Source organism: Artemia sp. Qi Xiang Cuo, unplaced genomic scaffold (assembly GCF_049724085.1).
Source record: "Artemia sp. Qi Xiang Cuo unplaced genomic scaffold, ASM4972408v1 HiC_scaffold_32, whole genome shotgun sequence".
In the NCBI taxonomy this organism is placed as follows: Eukaryota; Metazoa; Arthropoda; class Branchiopoda; order Anostraca; family Artemiidae; genus Artemia; species Artemia sp. Qi Xiang Cuo.
In genome coordinates this window covers 2,730,322-2,753,093 of record NW_028297441.1, presented here as the reverse complement: position 1 = coordinate 2,753,093, position 22,772 = coordinate 2,730,322, and positions in this window count along the sequence as shown.

The window sequence follows — 22,772 nt, the reverse complement described above, 5'->3', positions numbered from 1 at the left end:
TAAATAAAAAAAACAAGTTTTTTAAACTGAAAAGTAAGGAGCAACATTAAAACTTAAAACGAACAGAAATTATTCCGTATATGAAAGGGACTGCCCCTCCTCAACGTCTTGCTCTTTACGCTAAAGTCTTTTATTGTATTAGAAAATAGAGTTGTGAGACAGAGTCAAACTTTAGCGTAAAGAGCGAGGCGTTGAGGAGGGGACAGCCCCTTTCATATACGGAATAATTTCTGTTCGTTTTAAGTTTTAATGTCGCTCCTTACTTTCAGTTTAAAAAACTTGTTTTTTTTATTTAATTTCTGATCGTTTTTTAGTTAATGCAGCTTTTATTTGCATAAAAATTTTACTTTTCTTTTGCTAAATGGATGTCTTTACAAATTAACTTACGTAACTAACTTCTATATTCGTATATTTTTCTTCTGGCAAAAAATACAAAGTTGCAGATTTTTGCAGATATGAGCTTGAAACCTATGTAATAGGGTTTTCTGATACGCTGAATCTGACGGTGTGATTTTCATTAAAATTCTTTCACTTGTAGGGGATGTTTCCCCCTCTTTAAAAAATCGAGTAAATTTTCTCAGGCTCGTAGCCTTTGATGAGTAATACTAAACTTAATAAAATTTATATATTTAGGATCAGCATTATAAACACATTCTTTTGATACATTTATTGACATCAAAATTTCGTTTTTAAAAGTTTCGATTACTATTGAGCCGTATCGCTTGTTTTTTTATTGTTTTTTTTTATTACGTATATGTTATTACTTATATGAAGGGGTTCTCCCTTAGTCAATACCACGCTCTTTACGTTAAAAGTTAAAAAAAATTTTGATTCACAAACCCCTGAATCACAAAGGCCGTTTAATTAGAATAGATAGCTCTTTTGAAAGCACTAAAAAAAACTGTAGCGTAAAGAGCGAGGTATTGACTTGGGGGAGAACCCCCTCACATACGTTATAATTTCTGTTCGTTTTAAGTTCTAATATTCCTTCTTACATTTCAGTTGAAAAAACTTGTTTTTTTTACGTAACTTCTGATCGTTTCTTAAATAATGCTTGGAAATCCGGCACCCCCTTCATAGAAATGTCCCTTACCCCAAAGAAACATCCTCCACGGAAATATTCTCCAGAGTAATCCCCTCCTCTAGCCCCCTCCAGAAAAAATCCTTCCTGAAAATGGTTGTATACTTCCCAATAACCAATAAATAATGCTGGCAAGTCCGGCGCCCCCTTCATGGCAATTTCCCTTCCCCCATGAAAACTTCCTTCATGGAAAGATCCTTCCATATAGCCCCCGACACTCTCCTTCCCCCACCTACCAGAAAAAATCTCCTCTGAAAAAGTCTGTATACTTCCCAATAACCAATACTATATGTTAACATTGAGTAAAGTTCATAACTTTCAGCCCTCCCCCTGGGGACTTTGGGGGATCAAGTCATCCTAAAAGACATTTTTATCATATTTTCGACCATGCTGAACAAAATGGCTATCTCAAAATTTTGATCGGGTGACTTTGGGAAAAAAATGAGCGTGGGAGGGGCCTAGTTGCCCTAACTTTTTTTTGGTAGACTAAATATGGCGATATAAATTTTAATTCCCGTTTAAAAGAGCCTTCCTGTAATTTTCTAGGACCACTGGGTCGTTACGATAACCCCTGGGGAAAAAAAAAAAAAACAAACAAACAAATAAAAACGCAACCGTGATCTTTCTTCTGGCAAAAAATGGAAAATTCCACATTTTTGTAGATAGGAGCTTGAAACCTCTACAGTAGGGTTTTCTGATACGCTGAATATGATGGTGTGATTTTCATTAAGGTTCTATAACTTTTAGGGGGTCTTTCCCCCTTTTTTTGAAAATCTGCCAAATTTTCTTAGGCACGCTACTTTTGATAGGTAGCACTAAACTTGATGAAAGTTACATATTTGAAATCAGCATTGCAATCCGATTCTTTTGATGTATCTATTGGTATCAAAAACCTTTTTTGTAGAGTTTCGGTTCCAATTGAGCCGGGTCGCTCCTTACTTACAGTTCGTTACCACGAACTGTCCGATAGTAAAACCTCTTAGTATACGAAGAGTCGTCAATACACCACTCTGTAAAAATCAGTTTGTCCGAATATGTTTATATTTTATTTGCTGTTATAGCGATTTTCTTTTTTGGCAATATAAAAAATCACTGGAAATAGTGATAAATCACTAGAAGTGGCAACTCTTGTGAAATTTAAATCAGATTATTTAATTACTTAAGTGGAAATTCACTCAACCATATGCGTCATCAAAAAATAGAAAAGATCATGAATTCAATTTTAAATGAAACCTCTACATGCAGTTATGCAAGTTTCGGTTGCTGCATGCCAGGGGCGTAATTTCGTCAAAATATTGGGGGGGGGGTGTAAAGTTGGATCAAATTTCCCAAGTCAATTAAAAATGACCAGGTGATAACTGAAAAATGAGTCAAGTGATTTTTTAGTTGATTTAGTAATTTTCTTCAATAATCTAGTGATTAATGTGCTGTTTTAGTGAGTTTTAGGTAATATTAAAAATCACTACAAATAGTGATGAATCGCTAGGGGTGGCAACCCTGGGTGAAATTTAAATACGATTATTTGGTTAGTTAAGTGGGAATTAGCACAACCGAATATGTTATCAAAAAAATGCAAAAAAATCTTGAATTCAATTTTAAATGAAACCTCTACATGGCACTCATTTTCCCAAGTCAAGAAAAATGATCAGGTGAAAAATGAAAAATGAGTCATGTGATTTTTCTCTTGATTTAGTCATTTTCCTCAATAATCTAGTGATTTATGTGCTGTTTTAGTGATTTTTTTTTTGTTTAGGCAATATAAAAAATCACCAGAAATAATGTTAAATATTTAGGGGTGGTAACCCTGGTAAAATTAAATCAGATTACTTGATTAGTTAAGTGGAAATTCACATAGTCATATGCGTCATCAAAAAATTGAAAAATCATTAAATCAATTTTAAATGAAAAATACATCTATATGGAGTTATGCAGATTCGTTTTTTGCATAACAGGAGCGTAATTTCGTCAAAATTTGGGGTGGGGGGGGGGGTTAAATTTGGAATCGATTTTCTCAAAATCGAGTAAAAAACTGAAAATTAGTTATATAATACCATAAAGGCAAAGGTATAGCCTGCTAGGAAAACTTGATGCTTGAAGTATGAAGGCCTATCTTAGTTTTGAAAAGACTTTTGAAGTTGTTAATTTCTAGCTGGGAGTGGGGGGTTAAAATGGGGCCTATGAGCATGGGCGCCCATATGGGGGGGCGGGGGGGGGCTCTAGCCCCCCTGGCTGAATGATGCTGCCTTATTTTTAAATTTTTGTTCTGAGATCTATATTATATAGCATTAAAAGTGCCAACTAGATGAGGTTTGCCCCCCCCCCCCATGGAATTCAGCTTATGGGCGCCCATGCCTAGGGGTAGTTGCCCCCCTCCTGCCCCATAGCAAATTACGTACCTTTTGCAAACTCCAAATTAGAATAAAACATGGGACAAAAATTAGCAAAACTAAGCTAAAAACACATGGTACTGCGCAGCCTAAAAAGGTGGGGCTTTCCTTCAAGGGAGTAGCTCCAGCCTTTTTATTGGGGGGAGGGAGGGGGCAAGAGGGGTCCATATCCGGATAGTCAAGGGGCTTGAGCTATATAATAAATATTTTCTCCAAATTATAGGGGGGCATGGGGAACTGCCCCCCCCCACCTTCGAAACGACGCCCTTGCTTCCCTTTTAAAGCGGAATTGTCATTGTAATCAACTAATTGCTGATGTTTACATTTTTACGGACGAAAAGTTTACATTTTTAAATGTTTAAATTAAACTAATTAGCTTTGCTTATTTGTTTTCACGGTCAACTTGGCAACACTAAAAATTTAGTACTGGCATAAAGCTTCATAACTTTGAAACAATGAAAAGACAAGATCTTAGGTTTCAGTTATGAATAGACCTAAGATAAATCCAAGTGGCAAAATATAACTTCGAATGGAATTGAATGGGCATTGGTTTAGAAATGATAAAGTTCCGTATTTTTTAAATTTACTTATTTGTTTTAGCTCAGCAGTTTCAACACTTTTCAAAGGCATCGCAATTTAAAATTCAAAAACATGTGTTTATGGCCACTCCCTGTTCTTTTGCATAATTCGGTAAAAAGTCTATTATTTGATTGGCGAGATTGTATTTCGTTTACACTTGACTCATTCTTTACAAGCTCTTGAAAAAAAGAAAAAAAATGCAAAAGGAAATTTTTCTTGTGTTTCACATTTTTTTTTTCGCGACCCGGGGAATTTTTTCTCGTCGCACTCACACCTTGGAAAACGCTGATACAAATGATGCCCTTTAGACATTATTTATAATGCCAATTTTATCTTGGACGTTTCATTTCAGAGTTAAGTAAAGAGGCTTAGGAATCTGAAGCTACAATCTTTTACTATCTAATGGGATGATCTTCAGTTAATCCAAATTTAATTCGAGTTTTAAAAAGATGTACTAATTTGACCGTTTTTACAAAAATCGTCCAACTCACATGAACCTTGAAATGAGAAAGTAAAGTGAGAAAAATTAGGATTCCACAAAAACTAAATAATGAGTCATTTAGTCAAATTGTAAACCTTATAATGAATTTAAATAATCAGTCAATTAGATAGTGGTTACGGAAGTATTTCCGCCAAGTCCGTGACATGCTGCTAGCCTTTTATCTTGTCTGATTACTATGATTTGTGTGCATTGGACGTGCGCAAGCAAAAGTGCCGTCGGGCCTGTCCGCCTATATATAAGGATTTTTGCAATTTTTTCCATAAATCCATAATGTTTCCCATAATTCACCGGGGTTTTTGTTCCCCCCATCCCGCACAACTATTTTTTTTAAACCACCAAAAGAGACGATTCCGGACTGATATGCAACACTGGATTAACTAAGTGGCAGCAGCTCGTGAAAATTTAGGGGTGGGCAAATGTATTTTTCAAAATCTAGGGAGGAGGAATGGATAAGTTTGTTCTTTTGTTCCAATTTGTTCAATGGAAATACCAAAAGAAATCAGTCAAAACATTAAAAAGAAGTATTTTCCAAAGTCTAGCGCGGGGGGGGGGGGGGGGGAAGGGATGCAAAAGGAAAATGACCTAATCCGGTATCTACCCCCCCCCCCGACGATTACACTCCACTTTTCCGGAAATTTTCTCCTTTGGATTATCGAAGTGTTATTGTGCATCTTAAATCTAAGTTTGGCGCATTTTGAAATCTAACAGAATGAAATAGACATGGGTTTTCTATTTTTTTTTTTTAAATAAGTCCTAAAGAGTAGGATAAAAGAGGCTTGATGTTTTCTGCATATCATGCAGTGAGTTGTCCAAGCAGAATTATACACAATGGTTGATCCAGGAATGGGTTAGGGGGTTAAGCTTCCGACATCCAACAGAATAGTGTATATTATGTGCAGTTTTGTTGTATTAGAGAATAGCAATTATTTTATTGCTCTCTATAATTGACCCCTCCCCACACTGAAAAATATATGAACCTTCTCCAGAACGGAACTCTGACTATACCCCTTATTACATATCCAACTCATTCGTGGTTAATTCAAACACGTCAGTAAAACCATACTCAATTAGAATTATAATATTAGCTTCTTACATTCCAGAATATCATCATGTACGAGTTCATTCCTGCTTTTATTGGTGAATGTATTGAGCCCTACGATTCTTACAACCCAGATGTTCACCCTGGGGTAAGCCATGTATTCCAGGCTGCTGCTTTCCGCTTCGGGCATTCTTTAATTCCACCTGGTTTGTATAAACGCGATGCCCAGTGCAATTTCAAGAAAACGCCTAACGGAGCACCTGGGCTTCGACTGTGTACCTTATGGTGGGAAGCAATGGTAAGTTTATTGTCAGCTTATTGTTAACTTTTTTTTGATTTTTTTGATTCCGTGTTTGATTTCGGCAAAAATTCTTTTTTTTCTGCTTAGATCTGTAAGAGGTGACAGGGAGGAGTTTCTAAAAAGAAAAAAACTTATCCTGTTTACTGTTTATTTGATTAATTCAACATAACAAAAAACATATGCCCCCAACAGAGAGCAAAGCTCGTAAAATTGGGTAAAAAAAAAAACAAAAAAAAAAAAAAAAAAACATTTTCTCATAATAACAAAAGAGAAAAAAAAAAAACCTGGTTAAAGAAAAAAACAAAAACCATAAAAAACATAAAGAAAACAAACGCTGGACAAGTGAGGCACGGAAGGCTATCCCAACATGGGTAACAAATATAAACAAAAAAAAAAATAATAATAATAATAAAAATTTCTATTCCACCGTCACAGGTCAATACATAATTTTAATATTTTCTTCCTTAGAACTGATATTTGCCGAAATGATGCCTCAATTTGAATTCTATCTTTCAGCCTATATTTATTTGAAATAAATGGTATTTGGTATCTAATTGAAAATCTAGATCTTTCACAATTAACAAAGGGAATTCGATATGTTCCAGAACACCTAAGAGCCGAAGGAGGGGCAGAATCAACAGAGATTTTTCATAAAAATAACTACTAGGATCTTGTATTTTGAAATGCCATATTGATATATTAAGTTCTCTTATATGTTTCAGATCTAATAAATTCAAGAAAAGAAATAATGTTTTATTTTCCGATGCATCTCTAAGTTTTAATGGACGATGTAAAAAATTTCCAAGTATTCTCACTGCTTTATTTTGAAGGATCTGTAGGGGTTTTACATGCGTCCAAAAAGTATTTAAATAAATAATTGTGCAATAATTTAAATAAGGAGCAATCAAAGAATGATAAATTATTTTTAAAATTGAAAATGGAAAAACATGTTGCAAAAGATACATAGACACAATATTTTGAGGAAGTTTTACCCTTAAATGATCAATATGATTTTGAAATGAAAAAAGGGGATCAATAAAAACTCCTAAATAACGATACGATTGAACTCTACGTATTTTATGCTCACCAACTTGAAGCTCCTGACATGAAATTTTTTTAGTAGCACGTTTTGAATGACCAGAAACCATAAATTCAGTCTTCTTAAAATTCGGTACTAAATAATTAGAAACAAACCATCGATTAACTGAACTAACAGTTTTAAACATATTTTGAATCAATGTAGATGAATCCTTCGCTTTAACAGAAACAGCTGTGTCATCTGAAAATAAAATTGCAAGACCATTATTTCCCTGCAAACATCGTGTAAGATCATTAATATACATCAAAAATAAAAGCGGACATAATACCGATCATTGTGGGACACCAATATCTTCAAGATCATTTAAACTAGACAAATGTCCATCAACATCTACCACGATTTTACGTCCATAAAGGTATGATCTTATTATATCTAGTCCTTTCCATCTTATACCGGAATTTTCCATTTTATCAAAAAGAATTTCATTGTTTAAAGTTTCAAATGCTTTTTTAAAATCATAAAAAAAAGTAGATACTTGATAATTACTATCTAAGCAGTCATTTATTTCTAATACAATAGCTGCAACTGCTTGTTCCGTCGAATGGCCTGCCCTAAATCCAAACTGATATTTGGTAAAAAAAATTTATTTTATCTAGATAATTAGTAATCCTTCCTTTTAAAACTTTTTCCAATACTTTAGACGATAGTGATAAAATTGCAATAGGACGATAATTATTTGTATCAGATTTATCTCCTTTTTTGTGCAATGGTATTACACGTGCAATTTTCCATCTTTTAGGAAATGTACCTGAGAAAATACATAAATTTAAAATATGAAGCAATGGTTCAAAAATTACACCTGCAATATTTTTTAGCAAATTAGTTGAAAGTTCATCATATCCCAATGAATTACCATTTTTTAAATTCTTAATGACCTTTTGAAATTCTGCAAAAGTAATACATCCTGGCAAATACATCCCGAATATACTGAAGTGTATTGGATATCTTGGACCTAGAAATTGTACCAAAAATGCTAAACTAAATACACTTATGAAAAAAAAAATCACAAAATTACACATTAGGAAACGCGATAGAAAGTAAAAATAAATAGTTCAAAAAATAAAATATAAACATATTCGGACAAACTGATTTTTACAGAGTGGTGTATTGACGACTCTTCGTATACTAAGAGGTTTTACTATTTCTGATGGCAGGCTGTTCGAGTCTTTAGGAAATCCATAAACTAATGAATTTTGCCCAATTTTTGTTTTAAGTTTAATGAGAAAAATTTTATGAACATTTTGCTGTGTTGCTAAAACTGCGAAAAGAAACTGTCTGAACATCATCAATCCCAACTACCCCTGAAGGGCGAAAATTTATTGCACAATTTATTAAATAGTAAAATAGACAAAAAAGAACTCAATAATCTCTAAATAGCCCACATTAAAAAGTGCAAAATATTTATTTTGTTTTTGTTGCTAACCGGAATAGTTGGAATTTAATTAAGCAGAGAGAAGATCAAAAGAAAAATATTCTTTTTGCCCTGGACCTATCTTAGATTTATTGATACCTGATAACCAAGATTTTCTTAAATTTTTCTTTCAAGATTATGAAGTCCCTGGGAAAGTATCCTATTTTCGCTTTTGGTGCCACGTTGAACTGTCAAAATAAATAAATGAACAATTTCGTTAAATTTGACAACGCTTTTTGTTCTGAAAAACTGAAAAGTAAACAATTATTATTATTATTTTTATTTATTTATTACCCGTCAAAAAAAAAGGGATGAAAGACGAAGTATCACTAAATAGAAAAAACACACACACAAAAAAAAAACCCACATCGAACAAACTAAAAAGACGAGAAAAAAAAACTCAATTATTGACTGCACTGCAGGTACCTAACATATTTTACTTTTTAAACTCCCAAACCTAAGCAAACATAGCAAACATACTATGTTTGTACTGAACAAACATAAGCAATATGAGCATTGTTGTATCAAGCCACAATTGGTAAAAAATTAACCAAATAATCATCAGTGAATTACAAATATACAGCAGATAATCATATCAACTAGTCTAAATATGACAAGAGACGGTAAAACAATTAAACGACGCTTTCGTCCGCTGGTCTTGAATTCAGATCACTCTCAACAAATGGTTCATTTGCTCCGATATGCGTAAAATATCAGAAACAACGAAAAATATATTAAACAGTTTGTAGTAACGAACTGTAAGTAAGGAGTGACGCGGCTCAAAAGTTACTGGAACTCTAAAAACCCTAATTTTGATAGCAATATATATATATATATATATATATATATATATATATATATATATATATATATATATATATATATATATATATATATATATATATATATATATATATATATATATATGCGTGTTTATTTGTTGTTTCTTTTTCCATGGGATATCATATCGACCCAATGGTTCTAGAATATCGTGAGAGGGCTCATTCGAATGGAAATTAAAAATTATAGTTCCCTTTCGAAGTGACAAAAAAAATTGGAGGCAACTAGCCCTCTCCCATGCCCCTTTTTCCCAAAAGTCGTCTGATAATAATTTTAATCAGAGTTGAAAGGCACAATAACTATGTCTTTGGAGATGAAATGACCCCCCAGAACCACCGGAGGAAGGGTCGCAAGTTATGAAATTTGTCTATTGTTTACATGTAGTATTTGTTATAGGGAAGTATACCGACGTTCTTCTGGGGGAGGGGCTTTCTGGGGATAAATTTTCTGCGGGGAGAATTTCCTATTGGGATGAAAGTTTTTGGGGGTGAACTTTCCAGGAAAAATTTTACACGGGGTAATTTGCCAGAATTCATATACGGAATTTATTTTATTTGTCTCACCTTCTCGTTGGCTATCTCGTTTTACATGTGGAGATGTTTTGGGGGGAATTGTTCGAGGGAATTTTTCGGCGGAGTTGGAATTCTTTGAGGGATTTTTACATGGCGGGGGGATATCCCACGGAAAAAAATCTCCCACCCAAGAAGTTCCAATTTCCTTTAAATTTCTTTCTTTCGACCTCTTCCAACGCTCTGTCTTTTGTTTGACCTTAGATGGATGGCCCGAAAGGATGCCCTTTAAAGAAAAGAAAAAAATCGTCACTTTTGCTATCCTGTAATATTTTGAAAACGTTAAATGCAGCTTTTAAGAGGCGACGATTTGACCTTCATTGCTCACGATTTCAAATCAGATATATTTAATAGTTAAAAAAAAAAGCTACTGAGTTTTATTTTTGTTTCTCATGGTTGAAAGCACAATAATGGAAGATTGACTATCCGTATAAGAGTAACTACCATAGAGTGACTATCCAATATCTGCCAAACTTGCTAAAGTGATCCTAACGACGAACGTGACCGAAGTCCTCTTTATTCTTAAAAAAAAAACCTTTTTTTGTTCTGGTTCACTGTTCAGCCGTTTACGTGCGTTACGAAATAAAACTAATAGTTAAAAAACAGTGTTTCTGACAATTTATTTAAGATCAGTCATGCATAAGAACCTGCCACAGTTCCGTGAGTCTTTTTGGTAAATAAAAGGCTATTCATCTTTGTTTCAAAATTATTGAGTATTCCATCTGAAACCGCTATTCAGTGTGATACTGCTGCCAAACACACTACTTGAAGAAACCCCAGGGTTTCAAGGCTGCCAATAAGCTTATGAACCGATTTTTTCCGTCCTTAAAATCCTCCTTTTACTCTGAGGTGGTGTTTAAATGACTCAGAGATCCGATCCCCTCCCCCTTACAGACTAATGAGCCTTCTTGGGGTTAGTACCGTATATTTTGTGTGTTTAATTTATTGTAAATTACATACTGTCGTTATCAAGAATGGATTGTAAATTGAATGAGAGGCAGTTAATCTGTTAAAATCATTACATTACTGGACGTCTAATTTTTAAAACAATTTTCGAGATAAAAGTATTTTATCCCCTTTCTCATGCTCTCGTCATGGGCGTACGTAGCTTCTTCTTTAGGAGGGAAACCTACTCTGCGGTGAAGGGTGGGGGGGGGGCGAAGTTATATTGGCTGTTCACAAAATCTTACATTGCCAGCAAGTTCTATCATACCTATGAAATCGTTATTAATAAGTAATCACCATAAATCATATATCATTAATAAGCTTTAGCATCAATCAATCTTCTTGGATTAGAGCCAGATCTTTCCAAGACAAATTATGGATAATTGCTTCTTGTTTGACTTTTATTCTGTCATTCCAGCTGTTTATATCCAGCTTTTTCAACCATCTACCTTTTATCAACTGATTTTTTAGCCATCAACCTTTTCAACTGCCTTTTCAACCATATCTAGGGTAAATTTGAAGTTCTAGGGGGGGCAGCTCTCGTGGTTTTTCCATGCCAAGATTTAAAGTTTTTACCATCATTGGTTTAACTGTTCTTTCAATGGACGACAAAAGAAACAGACATACAGTCAATGCCTTAAAGTTGAAGTTGTCACCTATAGTCGGTCAAATAGGATGAAGTACCATCCCACATCAACAGTTTAAAGGAGATTTGTCTAGGGTTTTCTGCTTAAAGACTACTCAAAGCTATTTTCTATTCAGGAAATCAGATCCTTTGAATGTTTGATTCATCCGTCGCAATCTCCCGCATGAAACCCCTGGTAATTGTCTTTGAGTTTCCTAGTGTTAATGCTTACCTGACAGTCTAATCTTATAACCACTAGAGAATACTATGGAGAGTTAACAATACAAGGCTAGTGATCTTGTTCTCCGCGTATGATAGCCAAAAAAACTCTTTGCTGGCCAAAAGTCGTCTGCACACTTGACTTGACTTGCTTTATTTACTGCTAATTACAAAATAAACTATATACAAGCAACCGCCCGGGGAAGGCTCAAAAAGCCTGATGAAAGACGGCTGCAATCCTCTATTTGTCAACCTTTTACAAATTTCATTTTAAAAAAAAAGAAAAAAAGAAAAAAAAAGACCTGAACACTCTCAATTAAAAAATGATACCAAAAACTATCGGAAAAAAAACCTAAGACACTAATAATGACAATAATAATAAATTACCTCCCCTCTCCCAATTAATGTTTTTTTATTCTTTAAACGACCCAATGTGTTCAGATATAAAAAAGCTTTTTGAAAAGTATTGCTTGATGTTGTGGTATGCAAAAAGTCGTAAAGTAAAGTTGTGGCTGAAAAAGATGAGTAGTTCAACTTGTAAAATTGGTTTAGGAGGGACATTGTGTGAAAAACTTGTTCTGAAATGCCTTTTGAAAAGTATTGCTTGGTGTTGAGGTATGCAAAAAGTCGTAATGTAATGTTGTGGGTGAAAAAGATGAGTAGTTCAACTTGTAAAATTGGTTTAGGGAGGACTATACATAAGGAACTTGTTCTGAAAAGCCTTTTGAAAAGTATTGCTTAATGTTGTGGTATTCAAAAAGCCGTAAAGTGATTTTGTGGCTGAAAAAGATGAGTAGTTCAACTTGTAATATTGGTTTAGAAGGGGCATTACGTAAAGAACTTGTTCTGAAATGCCTTTTGAAAAGTATTGCTTGATGTCTTGGGTATGCAAAAAGCAGTAAAGTAAAGTTGTGGCTGGAAAGGATGAGTAGTTCAACTTGTAAAATTGGTTTAGAAGGGACATTAAGTGAAGAACTTGTTCTGAAATGCCTTTTGAAAAGTATTGCTTGATGTTTTGGGTATGCAAAAAGCAGTAAAGTAAAGTTGTGGCTGAAAAGGATGAGTACTTCAAATTGTAAAATTGGTTTAGAAGGGGCATTACATAAGGAACTTGTTCTGAAAAATATAATAAAGCCTTTTGAAAAGTATTGTTTTTTACTTTTAGTAGTAAAAAAAGTATAGTATTAATGTTTTTTTATTTTTACTTTAAACGACCCAATGTGTTCAGATATAAAAAAGCTTTTTGAAAAGTATCGCTTAATGTTGTGGTATTCAAAAAGCCGTAAATTGATTTTTTGGCTGAAAAAGATGAGTAGTTCAACTTGTAAAATTGGTTAAGAAGGGGAATTACGTAAAGAACTTGTTCTGAAATGCCTTTTGAAAAGTATTGCTTGATGTTGTGATATTCAAAAAGTCGTAAAGTAAAGTTGTGGTGAAAAGATGAGTACTTCAAATTGTAAAATTGGTTTAGAAGGGGCATTAGATAAGAAACTTGTTCTGAAAAGATAGAATAAAGCCTTTTGAAAAGTATTGCTTGATGTTGTGGTATTCAAAAAGTCGTAAAGTAAAGTTGTGTTGAAAAGGATGAGTACTTCAACTTGTAAAATGGGTTTAGGGAGGACTATACATAAAGAACTTGTTTTGAAATGCATTTGAAAAGTATTGCTTGATGTTGTGGTATTCAAAAAGTCGTAAAGTAAAGTTGTGGTGAAAGGATGAGTACTTCAAATTGTAAAATTGGTTTAGAAGGGACATTACATAAAGAACCTGTTCTGAAAAATATATTCGAGGGGGAGCCAAAGGTTGGGGTTTGGGGCCCTTTCGTGTTTCAAATGCGCAAATCAAAAAATATTAAAAAATGGGGGGCAAAAAAGTTGTGGGGCATTTGGGGCCTGGGGAGGAGGGGGGGGTCTTTGGGGGCTAGGGGGCCTTTGGAGGTCGGGTGGCTCCTTCAGGGTTGGGATAGGGAGGTCGGGGCCCTTTGGGGTTGGGGTAGGGGGGTCGGGGCCCTTTGGGGTTGGGGTAGGGGGATCGGGGCCCTTTGGAGTTAGGGTAGAGGACCTCACAACACTGTTCAAATATAACTTGTGTATTATAACGACCATACAGTTTCACCCTCAAATCCTCTTCTAAAACATCTTCTATAATCATCTTTTAAAATGTCTCTAACTGTTTCGCCCAAATAATTCCCTAAAATGCCTAAAACGGTTTCACCCAAATAATCACTAAACGTAATTTCTACGTGTTCCTTTTGTTTTGGCATCATTGCGCTGTCACATTTGAAATTCCTATGAAACCCTTTCCCGCGTTAATCTCTTCATCTCTAAGATCAAAACATTCGACCGGAGATAATTCTCCTGGATGAACACCAACAAATCAATCAACCTTGACATCATCCGTCAGACCTTAATAAACTTCGCCTGGAAACAATTCTCCTGGACGAACACCAATTTCTCGGAAACGTGTTCTCCCTGGGGATTCCATGCCCATATATGGCGCCCCGTCGGATTGACAGCACAGGTGTTCTCCCTAGGGACTCTCTGCCCATATATGGACTCCCGTTTGGGCTGGTACCCCCCTTTCTACTTTCGTCAAACCCACAAAAATAACTCAACTCCCTTTGAACACACTGGCCTCCCAAGGGACAAGCTGCCGACCGCCGACGGGTCATTAATTAAGGTCCGTAGTTGACTTCTACGAAACGAGTCGGACGCGTCTTTAAAATCCCCATTTTATGAAACAAAGACATTTGCGAAAGATAAGAAACTTAGTTGGACAAATTTTACATACGGGAACAAATGCGGTATAAAAAGCCATTTCGTGGCATAATCGCGGCGTGCGGCATGATAAAAATTTTATGCGGCATTTCTCTCAGAATCGCGGCGTAATGCCGCGAAATGCGGCATAAGTGGCATCACAGCTCCTTACCCCTATTTCCAACATCTAGTCAACTTCAAATAAAAAAATACATATAACAAATTATCCGGTTTCAGCCGGATTCTGGACGAAATATATGTCCGGCTAAAAAATGATTGTCAGATACGGTTTCAGCATGCCCTCTTACCCTGAAATCGAGTATCTTATCAACTTCAAATAAAACTTTTACTTTTAAAAAACTTTCCGGTTTGTGTTAACAAGGAAATTGCTAATTTCGAAAAAAATTATATTTCTTCATCGTGATTTTGATGATCTCTTCTAGTGAGATTCGGGTTTTCAAAACTTTCGGTAAGAACTACACCTCTCGTTGACACCATATGATGAATTCGAATTTTGAAATGATGAAGTAACGAACTGGCAACTAGTTAAAACACGCATTTTGGTAAACAGAAAACATATCATAGAAGCCGCCCACCCCCTAGGATAGGCCAGTAATTTTTGGCTCAATAAACTCTTTCTGACCTGATTGCATCCAGGGCCATAACGACTAGGCGGGGCGCCCCCTCTGAATATTGTCGGCCAGTCGTTAAAAAGTAGCCGAGTCAATGCGCAGCGCCGCTATTTTTCGTTAAAACAATCAATTTTTTGCTTGGAAACAGTAGATTTTTCTTAAAAACAGTCGGTTTCTTCTTGAAAATAGTTGTTTTTCTTAAAATCAGCCGAATTTTCGTCAATACAGTTGTTTTTTTCTCAATAATAGTCGTTTTGTCTGCATAAAATAGTCGGTAAGAATGACCAGCCAGTCGATAAATACCTAACCCCCACATTTTGGCTAGTAACGGTTCTTACGACACCTAGGCTACTTAAAAATAGGTACTACTTACCATTAATGCCGTCAGACAATCCTGTGAAATAAAACAAGTCTGTCTGGTCCTTATTGCTAACTTGAAAACACTTGGGCTGAGCTGACAGAGGTCATGAAGTCATGAGATGAACTGGGAAAATCAAACGTCAAAGTTTCGTCAAACCCACAAAAATAACTCAACCCCCTTTGAACACACTGGCCTCCCAAGGGACAAGCTGCCGACCGCCGACGGGTCATTAATTAAGGTCCGTAGTTGACTTCTACGAAACGAGTCGGACGCGTCTTTAAAATCCCCATTTTATGAGACAAAGACATTTGCGAAAGATAAGAAACTTAGTTGGACAAATTTTACATATGGGAACAAATGCGGTATAAAAAGCCGTTTCGTGGCATAATCGCTTCGTGCGGCATGATAAAAATTTTATGCGGCATTTCTCTCAGAATCGCGACGTAATGCCGCGAAATGCGGCATCACAGGCACAGACAGAATGACCTACAAAAATCCAACAAAAATCATACCGGATGCAGCTAAAATGAAAAAATTGTTCATACCAAACCGGTCCAGTACATCCGTCAAAGCGCTAACCACCAACTCTAAACGCTATGACACATGCGTTTTGCCGGATGAGTTGAAATATTTCAATGCATGCGTCGAGCCGTCACAACGCAGAAATGGGCATCGGACAACGTATGGAACTTGCCGGGTCGAGCAAAAATGCGCAATTTTGCGTGAAATCGCATCTGTGTGAACCTAGGGTCAAGTGACAACATCCGGGTTATATTTATCACATTTCAGCCAATGAACGAACCTGTTTGACAGCAGCATCCGTCCCTTCCTAGGGCACGATGCTGGTATCTACGCTAAATCTGTGAGTAGGCCTATATAATAACAGAGCCGAAAAATTGTCAAGCTGAATTTTTTGTTGAACATTATGTCGACTGCACTTTTGTACGTAGAAAAAAAAACGACCGGCCCGAAGCGTCTCAAAACCGACCAGCACAGGGGGCAATTGCCCCTTTGATCCCGGCTCAGTCCGCCTCTGCATATAAAGAACATTGTAATAGATTCCGGGTTAAAGTTGCTCAAGGGGTTGGTATAATGCGAAGGTTTCAGCATTTTTTTTCCATATGAAATCCTACGTCTAATTTATTTTGCATTGGTTCATTCCCATCTTACGCATTTGGCAGCATTCAGATGTCATGTGAAACCGATACAAATTCTTCAAAACCGGGCTCTTCTAATTTTACAGAAATATTTACCATCACCGTCTTCGTATCCTAATAAGAGTAAAACTGAAACTCTATGTCTTCTAACTAATATTTGCCTGTTTCACAGATATTCACCCTTAATTCTTTTTTATTTAAGGTAAAATATGACCGGTCGGAACTACCTCCGTACTTTTGTTCAAATAATTTTTTCCCTGTGCAACATCCTCATGCTTATGAAACCCGACATATATGGAACATTCAGCACCTAAAATTTAGCACAGAGAGATCACGGTTCTCGCCATTATTTTCAATCACGGGTTCATGGTGTCTTTATCTACCATTTATTGATTGCAGCAAATCTCTTCCAAATAAAAAAAACAACTTCATTCTATCCTTAGAAATAAATTCAAGAATTAATAATATATAAAAAAAACTAGGTACATTTGATAATATTGTTTTGTGGGGTGTTTTGCCCTGTGAGATGCCGGTCATCGGTAACCCTTTCTCGCCCGTTGTTTTTTTTTATTGGTCTGTTTTCGGTGGATCTTTGCCCGGTATCGGTGGGTTTGTGGGGTGGGTGCCCGTTTATTGGTGAGTCATGAAATAACTCTTATTTATTTTTTGTTGTCAAATAGGTTTATTCCGATTAATGTACCGGGTTTTTGTCATTCGACCTTGTGTCTCCGGCGTTTACCCTCTATTTATGTTTATTTTGTACTGATATTTTTTAAATTAACCCTTGAAATTAAACCTTGAACCACTTCAACCAATAAACCTTAAGGTATTAAGGCGAAAATTTTGGGCAATAATGTACCTGTATTGAAATAAATCAAAACACACTATGCCCATATAGGTTGTCAAGACGACGTATCACCAATGCTTCATAATCGGTCGATCGTATTAACTTAAAAATTTCATCATGTTTTGAAGAGGATTTTCCAAAAAAGTGCTATTTGCATACTGTTACTAATGCAACTACAACTATTGCTACGTATAATTACTGAACCTTTCAACAATGCTGAAAAAATTGATGTCTGAAAACTTTGTTTGGATATTTTTTCTGGGAAATGATGGGCGTGGCCGGAGGTTTCTTTCAAATCAATTTGACTCTTAAAAAGAGCAATATAACTTCAAATTTAAAATCAAATGAAACCACCCATTCCATAAAAACCTTATGTACCCCCAGGGCATAACTTAAAGCCCTTGCCCCAGGGCTCTGGGGATTGCCCTACCCCTGGAATCATTGTTATATGTTCGTTGGACTATTTTAAACAACATTGCTATCCCACAATTTTATTCAAATGCATTTTGTGAAAAGAGGGGTAGTTGGGTGGGGGGAGGTGATACTTCACCTCCATCACTATTTACTCTTAAAAGGGAACTATTACTTCCAATTTCAACCAAATGAGCCACCTCTAAATCTTATACAGCCATTTCTTCCATAAGAACCTTAAATGCCCCAGGGGCATAACTTACAACCCTCGCCCTCAGGCTCTAGTGTTTTGTATCAACCTCAAAAGCCTTGTTATATGATATTTTGACTATTTTGAATAAAAGGACTGTCTCAAAATATCTATTGGATACATTTCAGTAAAACACGATGTGTTTTTGTGTTGGGGGGGGGGGATAGGTGCGCTCTAATCACTCTGAATCTTAAAAAGGGCACTAGAACTTATGATTACCAATCCAATGGGTCCCCTCCAAAGCATATACGACCACTCTTTTTATAAGAATCTTATATGCTCCAAGGACATAACTTAAAACCCTTTCCCTGAGAGCTCTAGGAGGGGGGGGGTTATGTGTTCCTCACATAATAATTTTCAAAACTTTCAACTACGATGAATAAAATTGTTATTTCCAAATTTTATTGAAGGTATTAAGGCAAATACTGAGCCTGGAGGGGGGGGGCTGTTTGCTCTCAAGTCACTTTGACTCTTTAAAAGGGCACTATAATTTCCAGCGTCAAATCAAGTAAGCCCCATCTGATGTTTATACGACAGCCCATTCAATAAAAATTTTATAGACCCTCATAAAATAACTTACAACCCTATCTCCAGGGCGATGGGGGTTGTGTCATCTCTAGAGACATTATTACAAGTTCTTTGGAATATTTAGAAGAAAATCGCCATCTCATAATTTCAATTAGATGCGTTTGGTGAAAGGAGGGGTCGTAAAAGAGGGGAGGGGGAGCTAAAATCTGCCCATCACTTTTGACGCTTTAAAAGGATCTAGAACTTCCAATTTTCAACCAAATGAGCCTCTTTTAAAGATAAACAACCATGCCTTCCATAGGAACCTTAAATACCCCTGGGCATAACTTACAACCCTTGCACCTAATCTTTGGGGTTTGTTTCAACCCCAAAAGCATTGTTATAGGATATTTAGACTATTTTGAATAGAATGGCTATCTCAAAATTGCTATTAGATGCAGTTCGGGACAATACGCCGTATGTGCGTGTGTGTGTGTGTGTGGGGGGGGGGGGTAACGGCCCTTCGATCACTTTGACTCTTAAAAAGAGCACTAGAGATTCTAATTACCAATCCAATGAGCCCCCTCCAAATTTTATATGACGATGCTCTATGTAAAAATTTTATATTCCCCCCCGGGCATAACTTACAACCCATGCCCTGAGGGCTGTGGGCTATTTCTTATCCTCAAAGATATAATTTCCAGACTTTTCAAATATGTTGAACAAAATGACTATCTCAAAATCTGGATTGGAAGTTATTGGAGATATGACGGGCGTGGGTGGGGGAGGGGGCATTTGTCCTCTGATCACTTTCAACTAATAAAAAAAGCACTAGTCCTCTCAATTTCCAACCGAATGAGCCCTTTTTGAAGCTTCTGCGACAAAACTCTCTATAAAAACCTTATATGCCCCAAGGGCATAACTTTTGACGTCTTGTCCTGAGGGCTATGGGTGGGGTTGTCATCTTCAAAGACATAATTTCCAGACCTTTCAACTACGTTGAACAAAATAGCTATATCAAAATGTTTGAGGAAATGTTTGAGGAAATGATGGGCGTGCAGGGGATTCTCCCTCCGATTGCATTTGACTATTAAAAAGGCATTAGCCCTCTCAATTTCCAATCGAATGAGCCCTTTTTGATGTATTTACGACAATGCTTTGTAAAAAAAAACCTTATGTGCCCCTAGGGCATAACCTACAACCTTAGCCCTGAGGGCTGTGGGGGGTTTCATACTAAAAGACATAATTTCCTGACCCTTCAACTACTTTCAACAAAATAGCTATGTCAAACTGTTGATCGGACGTGTTTGGGGAAATAAGGGGCGGGGGGGGGGGGGCATTCACCCTCCTTGGGGCATAAAAAATCCTTATATACCCCCAGGGCATAACTTTCAATCCTTGCCCTGACGACTGTGGGGGGGTTTATGATCTTCAAAGACATAATTTCCCCACCTTCCAACTACGCTGAACAAATTGGCTATCTAAAAATTTAATTGGATATGTTTGGGAATAAGACGGGCGTGAGAGTGGGGTTAGTTGCCCTCCAATCACTTTTGAGTATTAAAAAGGGTACAAACCCTTTCAATTTCCAATCGAATGAACCCTTTTTGAAGTTTCTACGACAACGCTTTCTGTTAAACCCTTATATGCCCCCAGGGCATAACTGAGGGCTGTGGGAGGGGGGGGGGTTATCATCCTCAAATAAATAATTTGCGGAACTTTCAACTGCGTTGAACAAAATGGCTGTCTTAAAACTTTGATTAGATCTGTTTGGGGAAATGGTGGGCGTTAGAGGGGGGTCAGTTACCCACCAATCACTTTCGACTATTAAAAGGGCACTAACCCTTTCAATTTCCAATCGCATAGGCCCTATTTGAAGTTTCTATTACCACGCTTTCTATAAAAATATTATATGCCCCCAGGGCATAACTTACAACCTTTGCTCTGAGAGTTTTTATTTGGGGGGGGGGGCTGTCATCCTTTAAGACTTAATTTCCAGAACTTTCGACTAAGTTGAACAAAATGGCTATTTCAAAGTTTTGATTGGATGTGTTTGGGGAAATGGTGGGCGTCACGGGCGGGGGGGGGGGGTTATTAGTTGCCCTCTAATCACTTTCGACTATAAAAAAAGGCACTATCCCTTGCAATTTCCAATTGAATAAGCTTTTTTGAAGCTTCTACGACAACGCTTTCTATAAGAAAAATATTCCCCCAGGGCATAACTTACAACTCTGGCCCTGAGGGGTGTTGGGGGTTTGTCATCCTCAAAAACCTAATTTCAAGAACTTCCAACTATGTTGAACAAAATGCCTATCTCGAATGAGTCCTTTTCGAACGTTTTCTATAAGAACCACATATGCCGCCAGGGCATAACTTATAACCTTTGTTCTGAGGGTTTCTATTGGGGGGGGGGGGGCCTGTCATCCTTAAAGAACTAATTTCCAGAACTTTCGACTAAGTTGAACAAAATGAATAATTCAAAGTTGTGATTGGATGTGTTTGGGGAAATGGTGGGCGTCACGGGCGGGGGGGGGGGGTTTGTTTGTTGCCCTCTAATCACTTTCGACTATAAAAAAGGCACTATCCTTTGCAATTTCTAATTGAATAAGCTTTTTTCAAGTTTCTACGACAACGCTTTTTATAAGAAAAATATTCTCCCAGGGTATAACTCACAACCCTGGCCCTGAGGGGTGTTGGGGGTTTGTCATCCTCAAAAACCTAATTTCAAGAACTTTCAACTACGTTGAACAAAATGCCTATCTCAAATGAGTCCTTTTCGAAATTTCTATGACAACGCTTTCTATAAAACCTTTTATGAACCCTGGGTATAACTTACAACCCTTGCCCTGAGGGCTGTGGGGGGAGTTTCATCCTCAAAAACATAATTTCTGGAATTTTCAACTACGTTGAACAAAATGCCTATCTCAAAATTTTGATCGAACGTGTTTGAAGAAATGGTGGGCGTGAGAGGGGCGTTAATTGTCCTTCAATCTCTTTTGACTATTAAAAAAGCCACTAGCCCTTTCAATTTCCAATTGAATTAGCCCTATTTGAAGTTTCTACAACAATGCTTTCTGTAAACACCTTATATGCCCCCAGGGCATAACTTACAACTCTTGCCCTGAGGGCTGCGAGGGGTTTTCATCGTCAAGGACATAATTTCCGGGTCTTTCAATTACGTTGAACAAAATGGCTGTCTCAAAATTTTGATTGGATGTGTTTGGGGAAATGGCTGGCGTGAGAGGAGGGTTAGTTGCTCTCCAATCACTTTCGGCTGTTAAAAAGGGCACTAGACCTTTTAATTTCCAATCAAATGAGCCCTTTTTGAAGTTTTTACGACAATGCTTTCTATAAGCACTTTATATGCCTCAGAGTATAACTTATAACCCTTGCCCTGAGGGCTGTGAGGGGGCTGTTATCCTCAAAAACCTAATTTCGAGAACTTTCAACTACGTTGAACAAAATTTATATCTCAAAATTTTGATTGGATGTGTTTGGGGAAATGGTTGGCGTAGGAGTAGCTGCCCCTGAAACAGCTGTTTACTTCGTAAGGTGATAGGTGACACGCATAGACGATATTGCGACAATTTATTCCTGTGCTGCATCGCAGTCGGGTTTGTCGAAAAAAGCCATATTTTATGAATGATCAAGACCGTATCCAAGTGAGGGGACTTACCAGGTTTGATTGGGGGGAACTCTTCCCCCCAGTATTTTTTTTCTTAATCTCAAAAATGTAATAGTCAGGGATCCCCACGAGAGAAATGTTGATATTTGAGGTTTTGGGTGGTCAGCGAACAGTAGAAGGTTTGAGAATGCTATTTGATGTAATCGATCATGCTCAATACGAAAATCAGCGTTATATATTCTGTGTTTATTCTCACAATCATTTGCATGTATAGGCTAGCTCAGGGTTGGGTTTTTTAGAACCCAACCTGTGTTAGGTTTTCTTGTCTAATATTTATTAATCTCCTTTTATTCATTCTCTTTACTTCAAAATCTTACTCTTTTTCTGCTTTTAATTCTACTTTAGCTACTTCCTGCTATCTTGGAAAGGGGTTTGGTTAGGAGAATGAAACTTTCAGGGATGGGTCTGCAGGCTAAAATTTGTCCAAGGAAGATATCAATCATCTCCTGCATAAATTGGTAAATTTGAATTAGTAGCAGAATTGAAAATAATTAGGTAAATTTTTACCAAATCATATTAGGCTATTGACTTACAAATAAAGTAAACATACCACTCAATGCCTTTTTTAT